At 35.9% G+C, this 7,819-nt stretch overlaps 1 long non-coding RNA gene across 1 annotated transcript; it reads right to left on the reverse strand.

The window, feature by feature from the left end:
- Positions 1–2,332: 2,332 nt before the first annotated feature.
- Positions 2,333–6,522, reverse strand: LOC110036868. Its single transcript, XR_002295272.1, has 3 exons — positions 6,304–6,522; positions 3,863–3,944; positions 2,333–2,439 (listed from the first exon to the last, which is right to left on the reverse strand). It is a non-coding gene; the product is annotated as an uncharacterized LOC110036868 (long non-coding RNA).
- Between the last annotated feature and the right edge of the window lie 1,297 nt (positions 6,523–7,819).

Consider the following 7,819-nt stretch of genomic DNA (forward strand, 5'->3'; position numbering starts at 1 on the left):
GTACTCACAACATAACTTTATTTTGTGATAAAAAATAAATAATTATTCATTAATTCTATGGATGTTAAAGGGTTTGATCATGGATGCTCTTTTCGTAGAGTTAAGACATGACAAATTTATATCATTTCTTAGTTCTAATACTTATATAATTATTTATATGTAACTTCAGTAAATTCAATAGCAGATAACCATTTTGTAAGGAGAAATATAAAATTATTTGTCTTTCATATTTTTGAATCTAATTGATTCCTTCAACGCATTCAATAAAACTGAGTTAATCAAGACAGCACAATTTATATTCAACTAATTTTACTTCAATAGATTTAGGGTCTGTTTGGGGTAGCTGCAGCTTATCCAGCTTATGCTGATAAGCTGTGTATCTGCAGCTAATCATGATAAGCTATTTGTCTGTTTGGTTCGTGAGTTTGGTTCGTGAGTTTGGAAAACAGTTGATTTGCAGATGTTTGTGAATAAAAGACCATTTTGCCCATGAATTGAATAAGTTGTTAAATTGTTTGGTGTCTGCGGTTTGGAAACAGCTGATTTGCAGTTGTTGGTGGAAAAATGACCATTTCAGCCATGCGTAGTGGAGCTGTTTGCAACAGTAATATAATGAGAACAAATTCAATATACTAAAATCCAAAAAAATACAACATAACAGTCCAAAAAAAGATATAGTCCTCACTCAATGGGGACTATCTACAGGTCTATTAAAAAACAAAAAACATAACAAAATTACCCTAAAAATTATGATAACATTCTTTTTAAAATGTAGAAGGGGCATGTCTGGTGCAACATTCTCTGGTTGGGATGTTGTCGAACCCCGAGCAACGCTGTTGGTTGGGATATTGTCGAGCCCCGGTCGCTATGGGCAGGTGGAATATGTTGGAATGTCTGCCCACCTAAAGAACTGACACCTGTTTGTTGTAACATCAGTTAATTTCTGTTAATAAGATATCAAACAATCTTTTATTATCTTTTGATCCATCCTCGGAGTCATAACATGGCTGCACGGGTTGCCTGGGAATTGTGAAGCCCCACACAAGCCATGACCATTAAAAAAAAAGGTGTTATGCTACACTCCCCAGAATTGTGCAGCTTATTTTGAATCTATCTCCTTGTTTGGACTGCAATATATCTCTACAATGTGTGGACTTCCTAGTTGATAAAGTGACAGCAGCTGTTTTCCTTCCGATGAGGAATTCATGGTGTTTTGAGTTATTGGATTCCAGGATTCTAATTGTTGTTATATTCATCAAAATTATCATCATATCATATCAGAAACCATACTCTATAACACAGGAGGCTGTAGCAGTGGAGTTATCAGTGTATAATAAAACATATCTAATGTGCTTAAAAAGAAATAAACTACCATGTATCATAACCATGGTGCCCAAAAAACATATTTAAGAAATAAACTGTGAATTTCAAGCAAGATTGTGTTGGCAATAGAAACCAAAATCAAACAATAAATTTCTATGTGCTTAAAAAGAAATAAATTATAACACAAGCCAAAGTATAAATTCCACAACACTTTTAGAACAATACATTCTTGCATTGTTAATTTTTTAAGAAATTTTCAATAATAAATGAAAATTATGAGAGAAAGGAGAAGAACTACCAAGAAACAAATTCTACAAAAAGTATGTGAATGAGAGGTAGAAGGAAACACAGGTGAAACTCTATGCAGGGAGGAATTACCCTCCATTTCTTTGCTCCGTGGAATCTAATTGTACATTTGTTCGAACAAGAGTGCAAATATATGTTCAATTTTAATCTATGCAAGGAAAATCTCAACATGAACACTATGACTTCAGTACATATCGTTTTCATGTCAATTTAAAACAATTAAAATTTAACTAAACATTAGAAAAAGAATAATTTAATAAATTTGGTGCAGAAGACATAAATTCATTATAAACCAATGCAACGGAGCAAATAACCAAGAAAAAAAAACATCAGCACAAAAAAAATAAGAGTTCTTCCCTCGGATACAAAGCAGAGACAACAACTGCTGATGGTTTGGGAGGCAATATTTCCGGGTAAGGACAAAAAATAGAGCAGGATCCCAACTCCCATCAACGCGCAGACAAACCTACTCAAGATATCAATTAACAAAACATTAAAAAAAAATCAACAGGGGTAAGCAACCAAATCCAATCAGAACAGTTCGACGAAACGAGAAGAAGAAGAAATCACAAGGCTCTGTACTTCGGTGTAAGACAGTGGAAAGAGAAATTACAAAGCTATGCAGAATTTCTTACAAAGGTGAAAAACCCTAGCATTTCAACAGCCAAAGAAATGGATACCTGCTCGCCTCGCTCCCCTCACCTCCTATTCAGTTGTGGGTCTTCAAGTTCTCGCTTGGCTTTTGGCACAGGAGCAGCGGAGGTAGGGCAGAGGAGCGGCGGCTAGTTTTCGGCAGAAGAGCGACGCTTCCTGGGCAAACGAGCGAGGGCACAGGTGTAAATAAAAGGGCGAACGTGGATGGCGAATGCAGATCACTGGTATAACCCCGTGGTCCGCGTCACATGTAAATAAAAAACGTCGTATCCTAAAATGCATCTTAAACGTGAGAAACAAACACTACTGTGACGTTTTGAAAACGCCTCCCGCAGTTTTAAGTTGCCCCAAACGTGCCCTTAAGCTGCCCCAAACGGGACCAAACGGGTCTTTAGGGTCTGTTTGGGGCAGCTGCAACTTCTCAGTTTTTCAGCTGTAGCTGTGCTGCCACAGGAAGCGGGGAAGCTGCTGTAAGGAATTGTTGCGGGGACGCTGGCTTCCTGTTTGGTGCAGCTGTGTGAAACCAATTGTTGGACAGTTGTTTCTGAAAAAATGACTATACTACTCCTGTTTAATAAAACTGTTTAAAAGAAAACTATAACAATCATATTTTTGATACTTCAGTGAGCTCCAAAAATGCTAACAATTATTGTGTTGGAATAAATACACATATGCAACACATTCTTTATTATTTGCATATCTAACACAAACTTTAATTTTTAGGAAAATTTGCATATTATTTTGGAGGTCATACGAAAGAATTGGATAGCATAAATGTAATAAAGTAAAATTAGATGTTAGATATATAAATATATGAAATTAATTATGGTTATGGAATAAAATTTAAGTGTTAGATAGGTATATATATGGAATCAATTAATATATGGAATAAATTTAAGTGTTAGATAGGTAAGAATATGAAATACAAGCCTGATCAAAGGCAAGAAAGAATTGGGTAGCATTAATGTAATAAATATATTTTCTCCAAAGTATTGTAAAAGAATAATATTTTAAAAAGTGATGCAATAAATCCAAAGTTAAGAAATGTTCTCAAATTATTTCTTACTTTACAAATTCATAGCTTATTATTTTATGATTTAAAATTCATACATCATGACATAGTGATTAGAAAATATGTAAATAACTCAATGTTTGTAATAACTTCATCCAGCAACAATTCAACAAAACAACAATTTTCATATAAATAAATTATAATGAATTGCTCACCAGCCATCTTCGACAAGCAACTTTGTAATCAATCTGTAAGAATAATGCTATAATCTATTTTTAGATCCGTAAATATATATGAATTAGGCGGTATATATGTAAATGATGCCAAAGAAAATAGACTTATCACTGCAATAGTAAATTTTTTTTTGTATTTCAACAACTCATCATTTATATCACATCAAATTTCATAATCATGAAGAACTACTTTTAAGGCAAAACTTCAACTGAAAACAATAAAGAATTACAGGTGCGCATCTTACGTCACACTGAATATCAAGAAAGCAAAAAAGAAGTCTAAAACAATTACAATGAGAATTAACAAGATGATTATGTTATTTATAACATTTACACGATGCAGCTCTCGTGCTAGACTGCCCTCAAATGACGTTCTTCATTCTCGATCAACACCGTCAAGAGAATCGCCGAACCGTCTGCCCAACAGAAAAAGTGAACATTTTATAGGTGTTACCAAAAAAGAAACAAAAATTAGTAAATCCAAAAAAAACCATGAACCAAGCATAAGAAATAGATAAGGATGAGGTCGTTCGAATATAAAACAAGCATAATATGAGAAAATACAATATCACAGTAAAATATTCCAACAAATAACTGATGAAATAAAAACGTCTCTCAACAAATAGCAAATAAAAATAATTATCCCTCAATTATCCCTGCGAGCATAAAACTGGCGTAAACACACCACCCGTTGTTCTTTCGCAATCGCTTTGAAAAAATCTATGTGGACCAAAACTTGATACAACTCCATAACAAAAAAAGTATAGATCAAAGTCCTCAGCAATATCCTGATTTTCTTCCAAAATTTGCACGACCTCGTTAATTGAAGTTCTCTGAACTTTATGGGGAGAATCTATAAGGTATGATATATGGTTTATAATAGAGAGAGCTCTACCCTTTTTCCTACTCTCCACACGAAGGCGGTTAGACCGATTGGTGAACTGGATTTCGGGGAGTCTGTCTGTGGAATTTAGGTGAATCAGCTGATAGGCTAACAACTACATTGTCAGGGGTACCACCAAACCATGTCTCGCTTGGAACACATGCATATTTGCTTGTTGCGACGACACCCCCAAACAACCAGTCTAACTTCTCCTCGAACTAGGGTTCAAGTCCACAAAATTTGGACTTCTTCGCTGCGGGCAACACCTGCAAAAAAACCATTAAACGCTTCAGTTAGTTTGAAAAAAACTAATATGACGCAAATTAGATAGATTGAAAAATTTCTTACCGCAAGTCTTTCTGTCCACCACTCCTCTGGAGCATCAATGATTCGTTTCACCGGGTCCCAACCCAAACTTGTTGATCCTCGTTTTAAATCCTTCCAAATTTTTCAATCCTTCTTGAGCTGATCTCAATTTTTTTTAAGCCTGCATACTCTCTTCTTGTACATTCATTGAAATTTTTAATAATATTTTGCCACCCTTCCTTATTGAAAAATGTGGTAAGTCTATTCTCCGTTTAAATTTCCTTCAGGCAAAGGTCGCAAAATATTATTTCTATTTTTTTTTTCTCACAATGTTGGTGTACCAAGCTCTTTAGACTTATTAGTCATTTTAATACTACGATAAAACAAAGCAATGAGAGACATCAGTAACACAATTTAGAAAACTGGAGAGGGCATAATGTAAATCAAATAATATTAGAAGCAGTTTTTAATAAATTCATAACAAGAAAAATTGAAACTACATCAAATGAAAGTTATATAAAAATATATCAGAAATGTGTGGTGTGTATGTGAATGTCCCAACCACATACTTCACAAAATGGAGATAACCTCTTCTATTTCCTTGTAATTTCTCACTTCATCCAAGAAATGAATGATAGAACAAAAAAGAGAACAAAAAAGAGTTGACATTTTCAATTTCTGTAGACATGCCCTGCATGTTCCATCTGTTTAACAAAGCACTACAAGTAGGAAACCAACACATGCCTCATGTTTCCAACCTATGATAACCAAACACTGTATTGTAGCATAACAAAAAACATTTTAAAGGAAATCCACCATAGCTATGGTTACAACTCTCCTCCATTCTTCCACCTCAACAAATATTCTTGAACCAAATTTTAAAAATAATGCTGGTCGTACATATCTAAACATTCCAACAATTCGAGTGGATCAAGGCGAAAGGCAATGCAGCAAGTTTGATGAAAGCTAACAAAGTAAAACTGTCCAAGTTGACTTGAAAAGAGTTGATGAAAATTATTTCGTGAATCTAAAGACAAGCTAAATCTTGAAGACAGTCTGATCGGATACACTTGCTTGACAAAGTATTCACGAATCAAGCTACCATCCAAGAACAGGAGCCACAATGGAACACAAATCAAGCTCAATAATGCATCATTCAAAGGATTTAACGTTTTTGTCCATCTCAAAAATTTAAACTCCAAAAATAAATAGTAAGATGTGCAGCAGAAATTAATAGCAATTTTGCAGGCAGTAAATGAATTTTACAGCCAAACTCGCATAGCAATTTTGTATTGCCTAAAATCCATTTTGTTTGGATGCCTAACATCCTAAAGTGAATAGGAGCCAGAAAACATTTCATTATGTAAATCAGATACGCTTGTTTGTTATCCCCTCAGAATTTACCACAATAACTCAACTGATGGCTACATACAGTTACCAACTACTCCAGAACCAAAAAAATCAAAAGGTGGAGATGGGAGGAACGAGAAAGAGAGAAGGAGAGGCGCAGGGGGCTTCGCGATAGAAGGTTAGGTATTAGATGAAAGATCCGCTTCAAGCGACTACACAAGAAGGTTACGAATTACCTGAATTCGGTTGTTTTTCGGTCGAGGAAGAAGAGGCACGGTATTTTTTTTAGTCGAGGAAGAAGTGGCGCAGGGGGTTCGCGTGAGAAGGGGTGTAGCTGCGGGGAAGGACGCTGGGGCAATAGGAGTAATGTTGCGAGGTCGATTTGTGAAATTTGCGGTGCGAGAGCCGCGACCTGCTTTCCCAGCTTCCGCAATCCGCCCCCGCGAAGTTACAATCCAAACAGTTACAATCCTAAAGTTATAAAAAAGCCAACTTATAAGTGCAGACCGTATTTTGAAAACGCCGTCGTTCCGTTTGTTTCGCACTTATTTACAAATTAATAAAAACCGCATTTTTAATTTTGTAAAACACGCAGCCCTCGGGACGACACCCGCGGTCCGCATTTTTGCTCGAAATTTTACTCGTGTGCCCTCATACGCATCCGAAGAGGTTGGGTAACGGGAAAATCTTTGTCGACAATCGAGATCGGAACTCGGATGGTATTTAGGATCTCCATTAGAGGCGTTCATTGCGGATGAAAGGCGGTCGGTAAGGGTTGGTGGCGAGGGAGGCGGGGAGGTCGCCGCAGGTGATGGGGAGTCGTCAGGAAGTCTGTTGTGTTTGTTTAGCTTCTTCGCCATCTATTTGTTTTGGGAGAAGAGGAGCTCTACTCCATTTCGAAGAAGGGGAAGTGGGTCTCGCCGAAGAGAACCATTGAGTTCGATGTATGGGAGTCGGAAGCTGAGGATGATGAGTATGGAGTATGGCGACGAAAAGGAGGGATTTTGTTCACCATGTGGTGATTGAAGCCATGGATGGGGAAGGAGAAGAACGGAACAGTTTACCTTCTGTTGGGGACTTGCAAGCAGGGGATTGAACAAAAAATGTGGAGAGCAAATGTAACATTTTTGTTAATGATATAAATGAGATTGGGGTTTTTTATTGGTGATTTCATTTCTGAATTTCATTTTTTAGTTTGATATTTAATTATTTCATTCATGGCGGTATTTACATTGACAAACTCATATAAATTGTTAAACTGGTTCATAACATTTGATGAGAATCATTCCATGAACTAAATTCTTTTATATTTTCATGTCTTAACATGTGAACTTTAATTTTACAAATTTTTTACATTTTATATGAATTAATCTTATGCTGCAATTTTTTGGTGGTCTGTATGTGTCGAATTAGTCTAAAGGGGGTTAATTTGTTCTAATAATTCAAATTTTTGGTGGTCTGTATGAGAAAATTACAAATTCTGCGTGACAGATTGATCATTTAACTATAAAAAATCTGCAAATAAACTGTTTACAAAACACACAAACCAAACAGATAAACAGTTTATTCAGAACAGGGGCAAAATGAACATTTATCCAGAATCAGTTGTTTTCCAAACGTACAAACCAAACAGCCAGCTAGTTTACCCGGATCAGCTGTTCATTAGCAGGTTATCAAAATAAGCTGCTTATTAGCATAAGCTAGATAAGCTGCAGTTGCCCCAAACAGACCCTTAGTATTTCTTGATAATCA

This window comes from Phalaenopsis equestris, unplaced genomic scaffold (genome assembly GCF_001263595.1).
Source record: "Phalaenopsis equestris unplaced genomic scaffold, ASM126359v1 Scaffold211974, whole genome shotgun sequence".
Classification (NCBI taxonomy): Eukaryota; Viridiplantae; Streptophyta; class Magnoliopsida; order Asparagales; family Orchidaceae; genus Phalaenopsis; species Phalaenopsis equestris.